Raw genomic sequence first — 23,519 nt, forward strand, 5'->3', positions numbered from 1 at the left:
GCCTCCAGACCATCCAGCCTCTTTGACCATCAGTTTTGTCATCAAAAGTATAGAATAGTTTTGGATTACATGATTTCCACAGACCCTTCTAGCTTTAAAGCACTAAGCTCAACTGAAATGTTTCACATAAAAATGGGATTCATTTCTTTATTGTCCTATTCCTGGAATATGCTATATGGTACTTTGGACCTCCACTGAGCTTTTACTGTTTTTGTCCTGGTGCTCTTGTTACTTGTTTAAAAGTCTGTTCCAACTTTCTTCATCAAAAAGAAGATATAGATGTTTAGGGGTAGATATCTCTATATCCCCTATCATTTTGTATAAAGGGGCTATTTGATAGATGTTGATTGAATTAGTGTGAGAGTGAGTGACCTTGAAACAAGTAATTTAGGTTGAGAAGTTGAAACCCTGCAAAACAGGACTTTGACAAGCTCGTTGATTGGATGTGTGGCAGTTCCTGTGGTTATGTTGCAGGAACTACATTTATAAAATTATAAAATGATTTTGTTTCTCTAGAACATTGAAAGAGTAACTTGACTTTAAATTTCTTTATGGTCCATTATACTTTTGATGATGAAAGTAACTTCTGATAGTTTTATAGTTAGGTTCTATCTAAATCTTGTGAATATCAAGGATATTTTTGCTTTTTGTTTGGGAATTTCCACATTATTAAAGGTTTGAGAAAGGAAGATAGACCATCTAGAATAATGTCAGTGCCATACCTATACATGTTTTATCAAATTTAAGGGAAAAAATCTCAAGAAATTTATTCTTAATGCATTTCCATTTATGTGCAGTGTTTTTCATCTAAAACTAAAATGTAACTATGGGTGAGGAAGGGGGGAGCTGAATATAGAATTGGTGCCAACAGATGTAAAAATGCCATGGAAATCTTTGGCCCAGAAATAAAAGCTTACCAAAATACATACACACAGTTGTTGGACTCCTGAACAGATACACAGCCGTCTGTATAGACAACAGTGCTTTGGCCAAGAGTCCCGGAGGCAAGCCAACCTCCCATCCAGATGCCGCTGCCAGTGAGGAGCCATTTGGCTTCTAGTTCTCTGGCTGCCAACCTTCTTTCCCACTCTTTGGCATGGGTTTATACTGGGTTTGCTCAAGTAAATTAAGACTCTGAAGAGTTCTGTATTAACATGCTGCAACAATGGTGTACTATTTGAATGCCTTTTTTTTTTTAACTGTAGTATAGTTAACTTAGAATATTATGTTAGTTTCAGGTTTATAGTATAGTGATTCATTATTTTCTTAGATTATGTACCATATAAAGTTATTACAATATTATTGACTGTATTCCAGTATTATTGACAATATATAGTGCTATGCATTACATTCATGTGACTTATTTATTTTATAACTTGTAATTTGTACCTTTTAATTCCCTTCACCTAATTTGCCTATCTTCCCACTTCCCTCCCCTCTGGCAACCACTAGTAGTTTTCTACTTATGAGTGTTTCTGTTCTGTTATGTATGTTCTTTTGTTTTTTAGATTTCCACACATAAGTGAAAGGGCTTCCCTTGTGGCTTAGCTGGTAAAGAATCTGCCTGCCATGTGGGAGACCTGGGTTTGATCCCTGGGTTGGGAAGATCCCCTGGAGAAGGAAAAGGCTACCCACTCCAGTATTCTGGCCTGGAAAATTCCATGGACTGTATAGTCCATGGGGCCTCAAACAGTTGGACACGACTAAGTGACTTTCACTTTCAAATGAAATTGCTTTGAAAATTAAGAAGATACATTTTTATTTCTGTATGGATCCAACTTTACTCAAGCTAGAAATACCCTGAGAGCTTTAAAGTTCTGGCAGCTCCAAATATACAAGCAAAAAAAGAAAAAATATACTGAACTTTTTGGGAGAGGGAAATTGTTCGTGTACAAAGTTCATGCTTCAAAAATCTCCCTGCTGATCAAAAAACTTCAATAAGCACATTTTTTCCTATGAAAATTGAATAGTTGTCAGTATTCTTCCCTGATAGTTTGCATGTAAGGCTAGTTTACCAGAAGGAAAAAAAATCAACATGAGCACTCTCTCTTCACCTTGTAATCTCATTGCATTACAATTTCTTAAAAATTTTTAAAAATTTATATTGGAGTATAATTGATTTATAATGTATTACTTTCAGATGTACAGCAAAGTGACTCTGTAATATATACAGATATATCTCTTCTTTTCAAATTCTTTTCCCATTTAGGTTATTATAGAATATAGAGTTCCCTGTGTTATCCAGTAGGTCCTTGTTAGTTATCTATTTTAAATATAATAGTGAATATATGTTAATCCAGACTCTGAATTTATCATTCCCCCCAACTTTTCCCCTTTGGAAACTGTAAGTTTGTTTTCTAAGTCTGGGAATCTGTTTCTGCTTTGTAAATAAGTTCATTTCTATCATTTTTTAAGATTCCACATATAGGTGATAGTATATGATATTTGTCTCTGACTTACTTCAGTTAGTATGATAATCTACAAGTCCATCCATGTTGCTGCAGATGGCATTATTTCAGTCTTTTTTATGGTTGAATAATATTCCATTGTATGTATGTATCACATCTTCATTTATCCATTCCTCGTTTGATAGACATTTAGGTTGCCTCCATATCTTGGCTATTGTAAATGGTGCTGCTATCAACATTGGGGTGCATGTATCTTTTCAAATTACGGGTTTCTCCAGATATATGGTTGGATCATATGGTAGCTCTATTTTTAGTTTTTTAAGGAACTCCTCCATACTGTTCTCCATAATGGTTGTACCAATTTACCTTCCCACCAACAGTGTAGAAGGGTTCCCTTTTCTCCATGCTCTCTCCAACAGTTATTGTTTGTAGACTTTTTGATAATGGCCATAAACATCTGAATGCAGGGTTCCAAAGAATAGCAAGAAGAGATAAGAAAGCCTTCTTCAGCAATCAATGCAAAGAAATAGAGGAAAACAACAGAATGGGAAAGACTAGGGATCTCTTCAAGAAAATCAGAGATACCAAAGGAACATTTCATGCAAAGATGAGCTCGATAAAGGACAGAAATGGCATGGACCTAACAGAAGCAGAAGATATTAAGAAGAGATGGCAAGAATACACAGAAAATTGTACAAAAAAGATCTTCACAACCCAGATAATCACAATGGTGTGATCACTGACCTAGAGCCATACATCCTGGAATGTGAAGTCCAGTGGGCCTTATAAAGCATCACTATGAACAAAGCTAGTGGAGGTGATGGAATTCCAGTTGAACTATTCCAAATCCTGAAAGATGATGCTGTGAAAGTGCTGCACTCAATATGCCAGCAAATTTGGAAAACTCAGCAGTGGCCACAGGACTGGAAAAGGTCAGTTTTCATTCCAATCCCAAAGAAAGGCAATGCCAAAGAATGCTCAAACTACCGCACAATTGCACTCATCTCACGTGCTAGTAAAGTAATGCTCAAAATTCTCCAAGCCAGGCTTCAGCAATATGTGAACCGTGAACTTCCTGATGTTCAAGCTGGTTTTCGAAAAGGCAGAGGAGCCAGAGATCAAATTGCCAACATGCGCTGGATCATGGAAAAAGCGAGAGAGTTCCAGAAAAACATCTATTTCTGCTTTATTGACTATGCCAAAACCTTTGACTGTGTAGATCAAAATAAACTGTGGAAAATTCTGAAAGAGATTGGTATACCAGACCATCTGATCTGCCTCTTGAGAAATTTGTATGCAGGTCAGGAAGCGACAGTTAGAACTGGACATGGAACAACAGACTGGTTCCAAATAGGAAAAGGAATTCGTCAAGGCTGTATATTGTCACCCTGCTTATTTAACTTATATGCAGAGTACATCATGAGAAATGCTGGACTGGAAGAAACACAAGCTGGAATCAAGATTGCTGGGAGAAATATCAATAACCTCAGATATGCAGATGACACCACCCTTATGGCAGAAAGTGAAGAGGAACTCAAAAGCCTCTTGATGAAAGTGAAAGTGGAGAGTAAAAAAGTTGGCTTAAAGCTCAACATTCAGAAAATGAAGATCATGGCATCCAGTCCCACCACTTCATGGGAAATAGATGGGGAAACAGTGGAAACAGTGTCAGACTTTATTTTTCTGGGCTCCAAAATCTCTACAGATGGTGACTGTAGCCATGAAATTAAAATACGCTTACTCCTTGGAAGGAAAGTTATGACCAACCTAGATAGCATATTCAAAAGCAGAGACATGACTTTGCCAACAAAAGTTCGTCTAGTCAAGGCTATGGTTTTTCCTGTGGTCATGTATGGATGTGAGAGTTGGACTGTGAAGAAGGCTGACGCCGAAGAATTGATGCTTTTGAACTGTGGTGTTGGAGAAGACTCTTGAGAATCCCTTGGACTGCAAGGCGATCCAACCAGTCCATTCTGAAGGAGATCAGCCCTGGGATTTCTTTGGAAGGAATGATGCTAAAGCTGAGACTCCAGTACTTTGGCCACCTCATGCGAAGAGTTGACTCATTGGAAGAGACTCTGATGCTGGGAGGGATTGGGGGCAGGAGGAGAAGGGAACGACAGAGGATGAGATGGCTGGATGGTATCACTGACTCGATGGACGTGAGTCTCAGTGAACTCCAGGAGTTGGTGATGGACAGGGAGGCCTGGCGTGCTGCGATTCATGGGGTCGCAAAGAGTCGTACACAACTGAGCGACTGATCTTATCTGATTCTGATTGGTGTTAGGTGATGCCTCATTGTAGTTTTGATTTGCATTTCTCTGTTAGTGATGTTGAACATCTTTTCAGGTGCCTCTTGGCCATCTGTGTGTCTTCCTCGGAGAAATGTCTGTTTAGGTCCTCTGCCCATTTTGATTGGGTTGTTTGTTTTTCTGGATATTGAGCTGCATGAGCTGTTTGTATATTTTGGAGATTAATCCCTTGTCAGTCACATCATTTGCAAATATTTTTTCTCATTCTGTGAGTTGTCTTTTTGCTTTTTTTTTAATAATGGTATTCTTTGTGCAAAAGCGTTTAAGTTTAATTAGGTCTCATTTGTTTGTTTTCATTTATTTTTATTGCTTTTATTATGTCTCTAGGAGACAGATTTTAAAAGACATTGCTGCAATTTATGTCAAAGAGCGTTCTTCCTATGTTTTTCTCTGAGTTTTATAGTATCCAGTCTGACATTTAGATCCTTAATCCATTTTGAGTTTATTTTTGTATATGGTGTTTAAGAATGTTGTAATTTTATTCTTTTACACATAGTTGTCCAGTTTTCCCAGCACTGCTTATTGAAGAGACTGTCTTTTCTCCATTGTATATTCTTGTCTCCTTTGTTATAGATTAATTGATCATAGGTGTATGGGTGTATTTCTGGACTTTTTGTGCTGTTCCATTGATCTATATTCCTATTTTTGTGCCACTATGGTACTATTTTGATTATTGTAGCTTTGTAGTATTGTCTGAAGTCAGGGAGCCTAACTCCTCTAGCTCCATTTTTCTTTATCAAGATTGTTTTGGCAATTCAGGGTTTTTTGTGTTTCCATTACAAATTTAAAATTTTTGTTGTTCTGCTTCTGTGGAATATGTCATTGGTAATTTGATAGGGATCGCATCGAATCTGTAGCTTGCCTTGGGTAGTATAAAATTTTGACAATATTGATTCTTCCAATTCAAAAATACTGCCTATCTCTTTGTCATTTTCAGTTTCTTTTATTTTTTCCAGTTTTTTGAGATATAATTAACAAATACGTACATATTTAAGATGTACAATGTGATGATTTAATATATGGACAAACTGGAAATGATTTCCACAATTAAGCTAATGAACTACTCTTAGCACACTCAAAGTGTAAAACACCATATTGTTAACTATAGTCACCATGCTGTACATTGGATTCCCAGAACTTGTTCATCATATAACTGAAAGTTTATACCCCTTGACCAATATTTTCCCATTTTTCCCATTCCTGGCCTCTGACAGCCATCCCTCCATTCTTTGTTTCTATGAGTTTGGCTTTTTTAGATTCCACATATAAGTTAGCACATGCAGTATATGTCTTTTTATTTCTCATTTAGTTTGCTTAGCATAATATCCTCCAGGTTTCTTCATGTTGTTGCAGATGACAGATTTCAGATGTTGCAGATTTCATATTTACTGGCAGTGTTACATACACCATCTCTTTTTTATCTGTTTATCCACTGGCAGACACTTAGGTTGTTTCTATATATTAACTATTGCACATATGTTGAAACAAATATGGGAATGCATATATCTCTTTCAGGTGCTGATTTCATTTCCTTTGTAGATATATACCCGGAAGTGAAATTGCTGGATCATATGGTTGTTCTATTTTTGATATTTTGAGGAATCTTTATACTGTTTTCCATAATGGCTAACCCATTTACTATTCTCATCAACTGTGTATAAGGATTCTCCTTTTTCCACATCCTTGCTAATACTTATTATTTTTTGTCTTTTTAAATTTTAGTTTTATTGGAGTATCAATGAATTACAGTGTTGTTAGTTTCTAGTGTATAGCAATGTGATTCAGTTATACAGATACATATCTTCATTCTTTTTTAGATTCTTTTCTCATATAGGTTATCACAGAATACTGAGTAGAGTTTCCTGTAATAAACAGTAAGTCCTTGTTGGTTATCTCTTTTATGTAGTAGTGTGTATATGTTTATCCCAAGTTCCTGAGTTATCCCTCCTCCTCAACCTTTCCACTTTGGTAAACATAAGTTTGTTTTCCACATCTGTAAGTCCTTCTGTTTTGTAAATAAGTTCATTTATACCTTTTTAAAAATTAGGTTCCACATATGAGTGATAGCATATAATATTTTTCTGTCTGTGTCTAATTTTCTATCTGTGTCTAATTAGTGTGATAATCTTTCGGTCTATCCATGTTGCTGCAAATGACATTATTTCATTCTTTTTTATGGCTCATATTCCTTTGTATATACGTATTGCATTTCTTGCGTGGAGAATCCCAGGGATGGGGGAGCCTGGTGGCTGCCGTCTATGGGGTCACACAGAGTCGGACACGACTGAAGTCACTTAGCAGCAGCATTGCACCTTTATCCATTCCTCTGTCGATTGACATTTTAGGTTGCTTCCGTGTGTTGGCTGTTGTAAATGGTGCTATAATGAACACTGAGGTGTGTCTTTACAGATTATGGTTTTCTCCAGATATATGTCCAGGAGTGGGATTTCAGGATCATGTGCAAGCTCTATTTTTAGTTTTTTAATTAATATCCATACCATTCTCCATAGTGGTTGTACCAATTTACATTCCCAGCAACAGTGTAGGAGGGTTCCCTTTTCTCCAAATCCTCTCCAGCATTTATTGTTTGTATACTTTTAAAAAGAAGTATTTATTAGGGTATATTTGATTTACAGTGTGTTTCAGATGTACAGAAAGGGAATCAGTTATACATATGCCTATATCCACTCTGTTTTACATTTTTTTCCCACATCAGTTTTGCATAGTATTGAGGCACTTCCTGTGTTATACAGTAGGTCCTTATTAGTTATATATAGTTTTGTATATATTGTCAGTCCCAATCTGCATTTATCCCTCTCTACCCTGCCCTTGGCTTTCCCCCTTGGTAACCACAACTTGTTTTTTACATCTGTGACTCTATTTCTATTTTGTAAATAAGTTCTTTGTACCATTTTTTTAGATTCCACATGTAAGTGATATATTTGTCTTTCTCTGTCTGCCCAGGAATGGGATTCAAGGATCATGTAGTAGCTCTAGTTTTAGTTTTTAAAGGAACTTGCATACTGTTCTCCGTAATTGGCTGTACCAATTTGCATTCTCACCAACAGTGTGAGAGGGTTCCCTTTTCTCCATGTCCTCCTCTTTAATATTTATTGTTTGTAGGTTTTTCTGATGACAGCCATTCTAAGCAGTGTGAGGTGATATATCATTGTAGTTTTGATTTGCATTTCTCTAATAATCAGTGATGGTGAGCATCTTTGCATGTGCTCTTTTGGCCATCTGTATGTCCTCTTTGGAAAAATATCCATTTAGATCCTCTGTCCTTTGTTTTTTGATTGGAAAGTTTGTTTTTTTCATATTGAGTTGCATGAGCTGTTTGTATATTTTGGAGATTAATCACTGTTGATTAAAAAATTTTTTTCAAATGAAGTAATGATTTCCTTTGCTGGGCAGAAGCTTTTTCATTTAATTATGTTTGTTTATTTTATTTTTGTTTTTATTTTCATTATTGTAAGAGGTGGATCAAAATAGATATTGCTGCAATTTATACCGAAGGATGTTCTGCCTTTTTTCCCTATGTTTTATAGTGTTTGGCCTTATATTTAGGTCTTTGATACATTTCGAGTTTATCTTTGCATATGGTATTAGAGAATGTTGTGTTCTAATTTCATTCTTTCACATGTACTTGTCTGTTTTTCCCAGCACCACTTATTGCAAAGATTGTATTTTCTCCATTGTGTATTCTTCCCTCCTCTTTCATAGATTAGTTGATCATGTTGCTGTTTAGTTGCTAAGTTGTGTCTGACTCTTTGAGACCCCATGAACTGTAGCCCACTAGGCTCATCTGTCTATGGATTTCCCAGGCAACAGTACTGGAGTGGTTTGCCATTTCCTTCTCTGGAGGATCTTCCAAACTCAGAGATCGAACCCAAGTCTCTTGCATCTCCTGCACTGCAAGTGGATTCTTTAACACTGAGCCACCTGTGATATTGTCTTGAGAAACAAGTCTACTGGCCTAGTGTTCAACCAACATAATGCTACTGAAAAACCTGAAAGTCTTATTTAGCATTTCCATCTCAGACTAGATCAAAGAAATGGTTCTCTTTAAGCTACAATTTCATGATTGTATAGAAAAATCACTGATCCTTCAGACAGTAAATTCATACTATACTATTTTAAAGTGATTTTTACCTCTTTGTAAAGAAGGGGTCAAAATAATAATCAGGATTTTTAAAAATGAAAAATGAGATCACTCAAAGTTAATAAAATGAATCATGACCCAAACTCTATTTACTTTCAAAATACTTAATTCTACCCAGGCTGCTAGGATAAACAAATGAATGAAAAAATTAAAGCTTATATACAGGAAGTTATTTTTGCAACTACAGACATCAAAAAAACAAAATGAGCTTTAGATATGTAGTATTTCCCTAGAACATTTCTTGAAACTGTTTACCACAGTTACTACATATGCAAAGTAAGAATTGCAGGAAAAAACAACCTAAAAATTGGTATTAAATTTGTTTAATATCACATCTTTAAAAAAAATGTCAGCCGTACGGTTGAAGCTATAATACAAATGTTTAATTATTGGCACTATCCTAAAAAGCACAGTGGAGAACATCTGATTTAAATAAAATGAGGATGATATTTCACTGGGGAATATATCCAACAGATTTTTATCTCCCCACACCTATGTGTTTTATAGGCAAAATTTAAACAAACACAAATTTTTAAAAATAATGAAAGCCATATTTTGCTCAGGAATACTATTACACATATACCATATAGGTTATTTTATAGCAGATACTAGTCTGACAAATTTCAGATGGCAGAATGCTAAGCAGTAACTTTGGTATTGCCCAGCTAGTTGTTTCTCGTCACCCTGGAGAATCTGTCAGTGTATAATGTTGAGAACATCTTGTCACCACTACTTCTCTTCTCAGAGGTAACTCCACTGTGATAGAACATTTATATTCTTAAGATGCAAGGCCTAGCAAAAAGCCTCCCACTGGATATCACAATGTTCTGTTTGAAAAATTCTGTTTCATTGTCTTACAGTGCACAAATTTATTCCCAGGCTTTCTATCCTGTCCACTGATTGATATGTATTTCCGTTTTTGTGTCAATATTATACCTTTTTGATTATTGGAGTTTTGTAGTACAGTCTGAAGACAGGGAGTCTGATTCTTCCATCACTGTTTTTCTTAAGATTGCTTTGATTATTTGGGGTATTTTGTATTTCCACATAACTTTAAAAATGTATTGTTCCAGTTTGTTCTAGTGAAAAATGTCATTGGTAATTTGATAGGGGTTGCATTGAATCTGTAAATTTCCTTGGGTAGCATGGTCATTTTGACAATATTGATTCTTCCAATCCACTCCAAGAATATGGTGTATCTTTTCATCTGTTTGTATTATCTTCCATTTCTTTCATCAGTGTCATAGTTTTCAAAGTACAAGTCTTTTGCCTCCTTGGTGGCTTTACTCCTAGGTATTTTATTTTTTCTGATGCAATGGTAAATGGGATTGATTCCTTAATTTCTCTGATATTTCATTGTTAGGGTATAAAAGTTCAGTATTTCTGTATATTAATTTTGTATCCTGCAACTTTACCAAATTCATTGATGAGCTCTAGTAGTATTCTGGTAGCATCTTTAGGATTTTCTTTGTGTAGTAGCATATCATCTGCAAACAGAGACAGTTTTACTTCTTCCTTTCCAATTTGGATTCCTTTTATTTCCTTTTCTTCTCTGATTGTTGTGGCCAGGACTTCCAAAACTATGTTGAATAAAAGTGGCAGCAGTGGACATCTTTGGCTTGTTCCTGATCTTAGAGGGAGTGTGCATGCACGGTTAGTCGTGTCTGACTTTTTACAACCTGGGGACCTACCAGGCTCCTCTGTCCATGAAATTTTCCTGGTAAGAATACTGGTGTGGGCTGCCATTTCCTACTCCAGGGGAATCTTCCTGACCCAGGGATTGAAACCACATCTCTCTGTCTCCTGTACTGGCAGGCAGATTCTTTACCATAGAGCCACCGTGGAGATCCTGAGAGGGAATGCTTTGAGCTTTTCACTGTTGAGTATAATTTTAGCTGTAGGTTTACCATACATGTGTGGCCTTTATTATTTGGAGGTATGGTCCCTTTACACCCACTTTCTGGAGGGTTTTTATCATAAATGGATGTTGAATTTTGTCAAAAGTTCTGCACCTGTTGGAATGATCATATGGTTTTTATTCTTCAATTTGTTGATTCGTGTGTCATGCTGATTGATTTGTTGTGGATATTGACAAATCCTTGTATCCCTGAGATAAACCCCATTTGAACATGACGTTTGATCTTTTTAATGTCCTGTTGGATTCCATTTGCTAGTATTTTGTTGAAGACTTTTGTGTCTATGTTCACCTGTAATTTTCTTTCTTTGTGATATCTTTGGTTTTGATATCAGGTGATAGTAGCCTCATAAAATGAGTTTGGGAGCATTCCTTTCTCTGAAGCTTTTTGGAATAGTTTCAGAAGGATAGCTTTTAACTCTACTCTAAACGTTTGATAGAATTTGCCTGTTTAGCTATCTGGTCCTGGACTTTGTTTGTGAGAGTTTAAAATTACAGTTTCACTTTCAGTAATGGTAAGTGAAAGTGAAAGTTGCTCAGTCATGTCCAACTCTTTTCGACCCTATGGTCTGTAGCCTGCCAGGCTCCTCTGTCCATGGGATTCTCCAGGCAATCTTCCCAACCCAGGGATCAAACCCCCATCTCCTGCAGTGCAAGCAGATTCTTTACCATCTAAGCCACCAGGGAAGCCCCAAACCGAGTTTCTTCATCTTGTCCATTTCTTTCTGGTTCAGTCTTGGGAAATTGTACCTTTCTAAGAATTTGTCCATTTCTTCCATGTTTCCATTTTATTGGCATATAGTTGCTTGTATACTCTCTTATGATCCTCTGTGGTGTCTGCCTTCTCTTTTTTTTTAATTTCTAATTTTATTGATTTGAGCTGTCTCCCTTTTTTCCCTTGATGAGTCTGGCTAATTTTGTTTATCTTTTCAAAGAACCAGCTTTTATAATAGTTTAATTGATCTTTGCTATTATTTTCTTTATTTCATTTATTTCTGCTTTGATCTTTGTAATTTCTTCTAACTTTGGGTTTTGTTTTTCTTCCTTTTCTAGTTGTTTTTGGTGTAAGGTTAGGTTGTTTATTTGAAATTTTTCTTGTTTCCTGAGGTAAGATTATAAACTTCCCTCTTAGAACCTCTTTACTTCCTCCCATCTAGAACCTCTTTACTTCCTCCCATAGGTTTTGGATTGTTGTGTTTTCATTTGTCCCTATGTATTTTTTTTATTCCCTCTTTTATTTCTTCAGTGATCAATTGGTTTTTTAGTGGCATACTGTTTAGCCTCCATGTGTTTATGTTTAAAAAGTTTTTTCTTGTAGTTGTTTTCTAATTCCATTTCATTGTGGTCAGAAAACTTGCTTGATACAATTTCAGTTGTATTAAATTGACTGAGTTTCACTTCGTGGCCAATCCCTATGTGATCAGTCCTGGAGAGTGTTCCATTTGCACTTGAAAAGAATGAGTATTTTGCTGCTTTTGGATGGAATGCTCTATAAAAATCAATCCATCTAGTCTAATGCATCATTTAAAGCCTGTGTTTCCTTATTGATTTTCTGTCTGGATTATCTATCCATCTGGATTATTTGTCTGATGAAAGTGGGGTGTGACAGTCCCCATCTGTTTGTTTGTTAGTTCTTCTAGCTACATGCAGTTAAACATTTCTTGTATCTTCTTGGTCTGTGTCTCCATTGTTTTCCAAGATCTTGGATCATCTTTACTGTCATTACTCTGAATTCTTTTAGGGGTAGATTGCCTATCTCCATTTCACTTAGTTGTTCTGGGGTTTTATCTTGTTCCTTTGTCTGGAACATAGTCCTTTGCCATCTCATTTTGTCTGTTTGTGATTGTGGTTTCCATTCCACAGGTTGAAGGCTTGTATTCTTCTTGCTTCTGTTGTCTGACCCCTGGTGGATGAGGCTAGCCTAAGGGGATTGTGCAGGCTTCTTGATGGGAGGAACTGGTTCCTGCCCACTGGCATGTGGATCTGGGTCTTGTGTCTCTGGTGAGCAGGGCCATGTCAAGGTGTGTGATTTTGGTGTTTTCATGAACAGAGATGAGCTCATGTCATTTTTTCTCCACTCTCTTGTCTCAACCCTCAGATTCCGACTTCTGATTAAGTGAGGTTGTACCTGGCACCAGCACCATTTTATACTTCCCAACCCCTCCCACTAGGAGAGGCTTCTTTACCTACCAACTGCATTTCACCTCCCTTACATCACCAGGGTTGGGCAGCAAGACAAATCCTGCTGAAAGAGTTGACTTCTGCAGCTACCTTGCAAGAGTAGAGTTTTGAGATTTATCTGATCAGAGAGATTATCAGAAGATAGCAGCTTGAATGGATCTTGGATTTTGATGGAGTCAGAAACATGCTATAGTTCAATTCAGATATTTTAATTTGTACAACAAATAATTCTTTTACTTTAAAATTTCTGTAATATCAAAATAAAACATTAAACTATTGCATGCTGCAAAAGGAAAAGCAAAGAGGTCAGGTTTACATTGATTATCTTGGCTCTGTTTGTATAAATGTAACATTTGAACTAGAGAAATATTTTTTTGTGGGTACCCCCTATTCTTTCTCCAACTTGCCCACAAAAATACAATGAACTCTTGAGGTTGATTTTTTAGAGTTTCAGTCAGAAAGTCCATGATCTTAAATTAACCATTCAAGAAGTATTGTTTTCCCTGGCTACCTTCAGTGGAGCTGCCATATTAACTTTTCTTGAAGCAACATTAATTGCTCTCAGAACTCTTAAGTATCATTGACATTGATAAATCATCCTTAAAGAGACATGAACAAATAAATCAACTGCTCATCATCATATTCAGGAAGGATAAACATTTTTACAAGGAATAATGCATTAGGCAAACTAATATTTCTTGATAAGCCATAAATGGTATCCTATAAATTGAGTGACTAATGCATTGAAGAGGCAGCTTAATCATAGAAAAGCGTGGGACAAGGTACCCTGTAGAAAACATATTTATTTATTTTTATTGCAAAACAGAAACAGCTATTCAGCTGTTAGAGTTTAGTCTATTTGTTTCACAACTATACATTAATATTAATAAAACTTCCATTTTCTCTTGTGTTAATGTGATGAAATTATTACAACACCAAAGTGATATTTAGGTAATAAAATTTCTTCGATATTATGTAATATACTTTGTTGTTGTTCATTTGCTAAGTCATGTCTGTCTCTTTGCAACCCCATGGACTACAGCACATCAGGCTTTCCTGTCCTTCACTATCATCTGGAGTTTGCTCAAACCCATGTCCATTGAGTCTGTGATGGCATCCAACCATCTGATCCTCTGCTGCCTCCTTTTCCTCCTGCCCTCAGTCTTCCCCAGCATCATGGTCTTCTCCAGTGAGTCATCTCCTTGCATCAGGTGGCCAAAGTACTGGAGCTTCAGCTTTAGCATCAGTCCTTCCAATGATATCCTTCCAATGATTTAAGGTTGATAACCTTTAGGATTAACTGGTTTGATCTTGCAGTCCAAGGGATTTTCAAGGGTCTTCTCCAGCACTACAATTCAAAAGCATCAATTCTTCAACACTCAGCCTTCTTTATGGTTCAACTCGCACAGTTGTACATGACTACTGGAAAAACTATAGCTTTGACTAGACAGACGTTTGTCAGCAAAGTGATGTCTTGACTTTTTAATACACTGTCTAGGTTTGTCACAGCTTTCCTTCCAAGGAGTAAGCATCTTTTAATTTCATGTCTTCAGTTACTCTCTGCAGTAATTTTGGAGCCCAAGAAAATAAAATCTGTCAGTGTTTCTACTTTTTCCTCATCTATTTGCCATGAAGTGTTGGGACTGGATGCCATGATCTTAGTTTTCTGAATGTTGAGTTTTAAGCCAGCTTTTTCACTCTCCTCTTTCACCCTCATCAAGAGGCCCTCTTCACTTTCTGCCATTAGAGTAGTATCTCACATAACTGAGGTTGTTGTTATTTCTCCCAGCAGTCTTGATTCCAGTTTGTGATTCATCCAGCTCAACGTTTCACATGATGTACTCTGCACATAAGTTAAATAATCAGGGAGACAAATACAGCCTTCACATACTCCTTTCCTAATTTTGAACCAGTCTGTTATTCCTTGTTCAGTTCTAACTATTGTTTCTTGACCTATGTACAAGTTTCTCAGGAGACAGAAAAGGTGGTCTGGTATTCCCATCTCTTTAAGAATTTTCCAGTTTGTTGTGATCCACACAGAATTGATGCTTTTGAACTGTGGTGGTGGAGAAGACTCTTGAGAGTCCCTTGGACTGCAAGGAGATCCAGCCAGTCCATTCTGAAGGAGAGAGATCAGCCCTCGGATTTCTTTGGAAGGAATGATGCTAACGCTGAAACTCCAGTACTTTGGCCACCTCATGCGAAGAGTTGACTCATTGGAAAAGACTCTGATGCTGGGAGGGATTGGGGGCAGGAGGAGAAGGGGACGACAGAGGATGAGATGGCTGGATGGCATCACTGACTTGATGGACGTGAGTTTGAGTGAACTCCGGGAGATGATGACGGACAGGGAGGCCTGGTATGCTGCAATTCATGGGGTCGCAAAGAGTCGGACACAACTAAGCAACTGAACTGACTGAACTGAACACAATCAAAGGCTTTAGTGTAGTCAGTGAAGCAGTAGATGTTTTTCTGAAATCCTCTTGCTTTTTTCTGACCCAATGGATGTTGGCAATTTGATCTCTGGTTCCTCTGCCTTTTCTAAATACAGCTTGTACATCTGAAAGTTCTCAGTTCACATACTGCTGAAGCCTAGCTGAAGGATTTTGAGGATTACCTTATTAAGCAAGTGAAATGAGTGCAGTTGTGTGGTAGTTTGAACATTCCTTGACATTGCCTTTCTTTGGAATTGGAATGAAAACTGACCTTTTCTAGTCCTTTGGCCACTGCTGCATTTTCAAAGTTTGCTGACATATTGAGTGCAACACTTTAACAGCATCATCTTTAGGATTTTCAATAGCTTGGCTATACTTTGCTGTATAGAAAAATAGCTCTACAAATATATAGACAATGGCAATATTAGTTGTTTATTGTCTCCCTATGAATTTTCTAATACATCAATCTAAATAAAGTCTGCTGTATTTACTCTGTATTATCTTCTTTTATGGGGCTTCCCAAATGGCTCAGTGGGTAATGAATCTGTCTGCAATGCAGGAGACACACACGGGTTCAGTCCTTGAGTTAAGAAGATCCCCTGGAGAAGGAAATGGCAACCCACTCCATTATTCTTGCCTGGAAAATCCCATGGACAGAAGCAGCCTGGCAGGCTTTAGTCCAAGGAGTCACAAAGAGTCAGACATGATTTAATGACTAAGCACACACACATCTTCTTTTACAGAGTATGATTTCAACAAACCTTCCATTTTAAAAGAAAAACAGCTGGTAGTATTTTCTCTTAATTCTACCACTTTCTGTTTCAAAGTAAAAGAACATGATTCATCTTTTTTTTGGGAAAAGTAGCCACTATGAAGAGTATCTTTTTGTTTGTATTTGAGAAATGGGGTTATATTAATGGGAAGACAGATATTACTGATTGGAATAAGAGAAGTGGCATGAGTTAGTACTCCCTTCTCATTTGCCCTTTCTTTATCTGCCTCTGAGCACCAGCTTTACCTTTATCCTTTCATGGACAATCTCTGTGTTTGCAAACATCTATAGAGACATCTGAAAGAGATGGGAATACCAGACCACCTGATCTGCCTCTTGAGAAATCTGTATGCAGGTCAGGAAGCAACAGTTAGAACTGGACATGGAACAACAGACTGGTTACAAATAGAAAAAAGAGTACGTCGAGGCTGTATATTGTCACCCTGCTTATTTAACTTATATGCAGAGTACATCATGAGAAATGCTGGACTGGAAAAAGCACAAGCTGGAATCAAGATTGCCGGAAGAAATATCAATAACCTCACATATACAGATGACACCACCCTTATGGCAGAAAGTGAAGAGGAACTAAAAAGCCTCTTGATGAAAGTGAAAGAGGAGAGTAAAAAAGTTGGCTTAAAGCTCAACATTCAGAAAACAAAGACCATGGCATCTGGTCCCACCACTTCATGGGAAATAGATGGGGAAACAGTGGAAACAGTGTCAGACTTTATTTTTTGGGCTCCAAAATCACTGCAGATGGTGACTGCAGCCATGAAATTAAAAGACGTTTACTCCTTGGAAGGAAAGTTATGACCAACCTAGATAACATATTCAAAAGCAGAGACATTACTTTGCCAACAAAGGTTCATCTAGTCAAGGCTATGGTTTTTCCTGTGGTCATGTATGGATGTTAGAGTTGGACTGTGAAGAAGGCTGAGTGCTGAAGAATTGATGCTTTTGAACTGTGGTGTTGGAGAAGACTCTTGAGAGTCCCTTGGACTGCAAGGAGATCCAACCAGTCCATTCTGAAGGAGATCAGCCCTGGGATTTCTTTGGAAGGAATGATGCTAAAGCTGAGACTCCAGTACTTTGGCCACCTCATGCGAAGAGTTGACTCATTGGAAAAGACTCTGATGCTGGGAGGGATTGGGGGAGGAGGAGAAGAGGACGACAGAGGATGAGATGGCTGGATGGCATCACTGACTCGATGGACGTGAGTCTGGGTGAACTCCGGGAGTTGGTGATGGACAGGGAGGCCTGGCGTGCTGCAATTCATGGGGTTGCAAAGAGTCAGACATGACTGAGCGACTGAACTGAACTGAACTGAACTGATAGAGACATCAGCAAATCTCAGCAATGGTATGACACTACATGGTCCTTCATCCCTGAATGAAAATGCCACACTTTGCCAGGATTGCAAACCTTCTCACAAATATGTGCTACTTGAAAACCTTCCAATAAGTTTTACATTACCACTGGTATATAATAGACCTGCAGCAATTATTTGTGTATGCATTCTATGCTGTTATTGAATAATTATGATTCCATTTTCAAATTATGTTCTATAAACTCTCATTTTGAGAACTGTTAACAACAGTTTTAGCTAAATTTGTTTAGTACTTAGTATATGATTTCTATGCATTTTATCATCCAGTGCTTACAAGTCTTTGCATAATATTAGTTATTATTTCCATCTTATGGATAAGGGATGTGAGGATTAGATAAATGTCATCGGTAGGCAGTTGAGCTGGAATTTGAACTGGGCCCTTTGACTCCAGAGCTCAATAGTATAGCATAGCTGTTAGATGAAAAAGGATTTTGGGGTCAGTGGATTTGGAAATGCAGAATTAAACCACATTTTGAAAACTTATATCTTACAGAATTTCTCTGAGTATTTAATATGCTAGTGCAGATTGAATCTTTAAGAATAAAAATTATATGGACTCTAGTATGTGATATTCCTAAACTTACTAAACCCTACATATTGCTCAAGTGCTTAAGCCTGAAAACTCAGTTTTTGAGATGTCAATATTATTCAGAGCTATTTAGAAATTTAGTATAATTCCTATAAAAATTCCAAGTTCATTTTTTTTTTCCAGAAATGGAAAAGCCAACCCTCAAATTCATATGGAATTGTAAAGGACCCATAATAGCTAGAGTAATCTCGAAGAACAAAAACAAAGTTGGAGGACTTCCATTTATTTTGAAAACTTAGTACAAAACTGCAAAAATAAAACAGTGTGATACATTCAGTTCAGTCGCTCAGTCATGTCCGACTCTTTGCGACCCCATGAATTGCAGCACACCAGGCCTCCCTGTCCATCACCAACTCCCGGAGTTCACTTAGACTCAGGTCCATCGAGTCGGTGATGCCATCCAGCCATCTCATCCTCTGTCGTCCCCTTCTCCTCCTGCCCCCAATCCCTCCCAGCATCAGTCTTTTCCAATCTTCTCGTGAGGTGGCCAAAGTACTGGAGTCTCAGCTTTAGCATCATTTCTTCCAAAGAATACCCAGGGCTGATGTCCTTCAGAATGGACTGGTTGGATCTCCTTGCAGTCCAAGGGACTCTCAAGAGGCTTCTCCAACACCACAGTTCAAAAGCATCAATTCTTCAGCGCTCAGCCTTCTTCACAGTCCAACTTTCACATCCATACATGACTACTGGAAAAACCACAACCTTGACTAGACGAACCTTTGTTGGCAAAGTAATGTCTCTGCTTTTGAATATGCTATCTAGGTTGGTCATAACTTTCCCTCCAAGGAGTAAGCATCTTTTAATTTCATTGCTGCAATCACCATCTGCAGTGATTTTGGAGCCCAAAAAATAAAGTCTGACACTGTTTCCACTGTTTCCCCATCTATTTCCCATGAAGTGATGAGACCAGATGCCATGATCTTTGTTTTCTGAGTTGAGCTTTAAGCCAACCTTTTCACTGTCCTCTTTCACTTTCATCAAGAGGCTTTTTAGTTCCTCTTCACTTTCTGCCATAAGGGTGATGTTATCTGCATATCTGAGGTTATTGATATTTCTCCCAGCAATCTTGATTCCAGCTTGTGCTTCTTCCAGCCCAGCATTCCTCATGATGTACTTTGCATATAAGTTAAATGGAACCAGTCTGTTGTTCCATGTCCACTTTTAACTGTTGCTTCCTGACCTGGATATAGGTTTCTCAAGAGGCAGGTCAGGTGGTCTGGTATTCCCATCTCTTGAAGAATTTTCCACAGTTTATTGTGATCCACACAGTCAAAGGCTTTGGCATAGTCAATAAAGCAGAAATAGATGTTTTTCTGGAACTCTCTTCCTTATTCCATGATCCATTAGGATAGATATATAAGCATATAGAATAGGATTGACAGTCCAGAAGTAAACATCTGTGGTCAGTTGATTTTTGACAAGTGTGCTAGGTCCATTCAGAGGAGAAAGAATAGTTTCCTCAAGATAATGAGCCAACTAGATTTCCCTATGCAAAACAATGAAGTTGGATTCCTACCTCATACTATATATAAAAATTAACTCAAAGTGGATCAGCGACACAGAACACACAAGCAACAAAAGAAAAAAATAGATAAATTTGACTTCATTAAAATGAAAAAGTTTTTTGAATCAAAAGATATTATTTTAAAAAAGCAGCCTACAGAATGGGAAATGTTATTTACAGTCATTTATCTGGTAAGGTTTAATATCCAGAAAATATGAAGAACTCCTAAAATGCAATAATAAAAAGACAACCCAATTAAAAAATAGGCAAAGAAATTAAATAGGCATTTCTCTGAAGAAGATATACAAATTATCAACAAGCTCATAAAGGAAGCTTAACATTATCAGCCAATAGGCAAGTGCAAATAAAAACCACAAGAAGATACCATTTCACACCTACTAGGATGGATATAATAAATTAACAAAAACAAAATAATAATTACTGCTGAGAATGTGGAGAAATTTGAACTCTTATACATTGCTAGTGGGAACATATAGTGGCTATGTAAGCTAGTTTGGAGGCTCCTTTAAAAGCTAAAAATAGAATAACTACGTGACCCAGCAATTAAACTCCTGGATATCTAGGTATATACCCCCAAATAATTGAAAACAGGAATTCAAACAGATACTTGTACAGACTGTAGAATTATTCACATTAGCCAAAAGGTTGAAACAACCCAAATAAATAAATAAATTGTGGTATATAAATACAATATTATTTAGCCATAACAAGATTGAAATTCTGATACATGCTACAACAATGATGAACCTTGAGAACAAGTGAAATATACCAGACATAAAAGGACAAATACCGTAGGATTCCACCTACATGAAATATCTAGAACAGACAAATTGACAGAGACAAAAAGTAGAACAGAAGTTATCAGTGGCTGGGTGGAAGAAGAATGGGGAGTTACTGCTTAAAATGAGTACAGGGTTTCTATTTGGGTGATGAAAAAGTTTTATAAATTCATAGTGGTGCTGGCCACACAACTTTGTGAATGTAATTAAAACCAATGCATTGTACATTAAAAAATTTAATGTTACATAGATTTTACCACAATAAAAATGTAACCCCAAATTGGGGCAGCATTATTTAGGGAAGCTAAAGGAGCAGGTAAATATCAGAAAAATTAAGCTGTATTTTGGAATTCTTTAATGGAAAAATCTGAATAAATCAGTCCAAAAAAAATCCATGAGTACATACCATTCAGATGTGAAACACTAGTTTTGGGTTCCTGCTTTTCTCTTTTTCCTCAGTCTGAGCATATCTACATTCTTCATGCTGTGCTTAGTCGCTCAGTCATGTCTGGCTTTTTGGGACTCCATGTACTATAGCCTGACAGGCTCCTCAGTTCATGGGGATTCTTCAGGCAAGATTACTGGAGTGGGTTGCCATGCCTTCCTCCAGGGGATCTTCCCAACCCAGGGATTGAACCCAGGTCTCCCACTTTGCAGGCAATTCTTTACCATCGGAGCGAGCATGGAAACCCAGTAGCAGTGCTCTTGCATTGGCTGGGAATTGAACCCAGGCCTCCCGAGTGGCAGGTGAGAATTCTACCACTGAACCACCAATGCTTACACCTACATTCTTTAGGTTGTTAAGTAATCTGGACATCAGCTTCAAAGACATAGGAGGCACTCTGGCCAGTTGTGCTTGACAATCCATTACTTCATTAGTAGGATTTATTGGACAGGTTCCATTGGTTTTTTGATTGCAAAATTAAAAAGAAAACTGAGAAACTTTTGGATGGATTTCCCACAAGAATTCTCTGTTCCTCAGAACAGACTGTGATATAGGAGACCTGGTTATCTGGAATCTGGGAGTTGGAATAAAGGGCCTTTGGGGCCAAGACAGGCTCCAGGTGATGGTAGTATGTGAGCTCTGTAGGAGAGAGCTGGAATAATGGAATCAGAGCCAGTTACTGGGTATCTGAGCAGCTGGACACTTGCTGGGGAGGCAGGTGATAAGAATAGAGCTAATGTTGATCCTGAGTCAATCTTTTGTTATTTGTCTGAAATCTTTCTTAAGTGAAATGGATTTACGAGTAATAAATAATTCATACTTCCTGCTTGGAGGTGAATATACATATGGCTGAAACTACAGGTAGGGGCAAGGAGACAGCCTGGGTTAAAGAAAAATGGTTCAGGAAGAACTATAAGTGCTCTAATGTATATGAAAACATACTGTCAGTGATGAAGTGCTAATCAAGTGTTAGTTATCTGGTTACTCACAGATGCAGAATTTAAGAGCTATTCCTTAGTAGAAGGATCTGGTCATCTTTGGAGTCCTGATAGTAAAACAAAGATGAAAATATCCTCATCTAATAATATATCACTGCAACCTACTGAAAATTAGGGTCTTAAGTGAAAGAAATGAAGGTTTAAATGGTCATGTTTTTAATCTAGGGGGAAAAATAAAAAATTTTTCCTGAGTATAATAACAAGTTTTAAATTTCAAAATATGATTTTTAGAAGTAGTCTTAGGAAAAAAAACCTCCCTACAAAATAAAGATGTTCTGTATAGCATAACCTGGGTTTCCCTGGTGGCTTAGATGGTAAAGAATCTGCCTGCCATGCTGAAGACCCAGGTTTGATCCCTGGGTTGGGAAGATCTCCTGGAGAAGGGAATGGCAACCCCCTTCAGTGTTCTTGCCAGGAGAATCCCCATGGACAGAGGAACCTGGTGGGCTACAGTCCCTGGTGTTGCAAAGAGTCAGACACAACTGAACGACTAATGCACACACACATACATAGCATAACCCAAACTAGATTTGGAGCTGTCCTAGTAAAGATATTTATTTGGAGCAACTGTTCCTTGCCTTAGTAGCCAAGAGCTAATATTGGGAGTATGCTATGTACTATGTATGTATGTAGTATGTACTAGCATACTATGTATGCTAGAAACTGTTCCAGCTACTTTAAATGTGTCCAGTTATTTAACACTTGTAACTTTCTCTCAGCTAGTTACTACTCTCATGCCCATCCTAGAAATAAAGAAAAAGGAGAGCTCAAGTAACTTGCCCAAGAGCCTACAGCAAGTCAGAGTTTGAACGCTGGCAGTCTGACTCCAGAGTCCATACTCCTAACCATTATCCCCTCTTTCCCAACTGCTTTTTACAACTCCTAACTGCATTATCCCCTTTTTGACAACTGAAAACAAAGGCCTCTGTTGATGGAGAGGAGTGGTGCCAAATCAGTACTTCCAAAGAATGATCCAAAAGACATTCGTCCCTCAGTATGTACTAAGTCACTTCAGTCATGTCCAACCCTTTGTGACCCCATGGACTGTAGCCCACCAGGCTTCTCTAGCCATGGGATTCTCCAGGCAAGAATACTGGAATGGGGTTGCCATTCCCTTATGAGGGGATCTTCCCAACCCAGGGATTGAACCCATCTCGCTTACATTCCTGCATTGGCAGGTGGGTTCTTTACCACTAGCGCCACCATATGCTTCATGGCAAAATAAAAGGGTGCACTGGTGAAACACTCAATATTGTATATCCCTCTTCCCATCTCAGATCCATAGTAAGTACTAGTAGTAAAGGTTTTGCTAAATTTTACTGTAAATCTTTTCATGATTTGTTTCACCCAGCACAAAATCTTCATTTATAGAATATCTATTCCTGTATCTCAGAAGAGGTACTGTGTACACTACACCTGAGAAATTTGCATTAAAATGCTTTAATAACTGGCCATATTACAAAATAGCTGTCGCTAACTGTTTTTGACAACTCTTATGTCTTTAGTTGTGGAGAAGGCGATGGCATTAGTTAGCAGGGCAAACCGACTATTTGGATTTAGTGAAACGGGCCTTTAAGTAAAAGATCAGGGAAATATTTTCCATATTAA

General features: G+C 37.6%; 1 long non-coding RNA gene and 1 other non-coding gene across 2 annotated transcripts in view; one reads left to right on the top strand and one right to left on the bottom strand.

The window, feature by feature from the left end:
• LOC139183632 (uncharacterized) overlaps nt 1–23,519 on the top strand; it is a 183,155-nt gene that overhangs the window by 145,886 nt on the left and 13,750 nt on the right. The gene's annotated exons all lie outside the window — the stretch shown is intronic.
• Nucleotides 21,175–21,245, bottom strand: TRNAG-GCC (transfer RNA glycine (anticodon GCC)). The gene has a single exon. It is a non-coding gene; the product is annotated as a tRNA-Gly (tRNA).

The sequence above is a fragment of the Bos indicus genome, chromosome 1 (genome assembly GCF_029378745.1).
Source record: "Bos indicus isolate NIAB-ARS_2022 breed Sahiwal x Tharparkar chromosome 1, NIAB-ARS_B.indTharparkar_mat_pri_1.0, whole genome shotgun sequence".
Taxonomy (NCBI): domain Eukaryota; kingdom Metazoa; phylum Chordata; class Mammalia; order Artiodactyla; family Bovidae; genus Bos; species Bos indicus.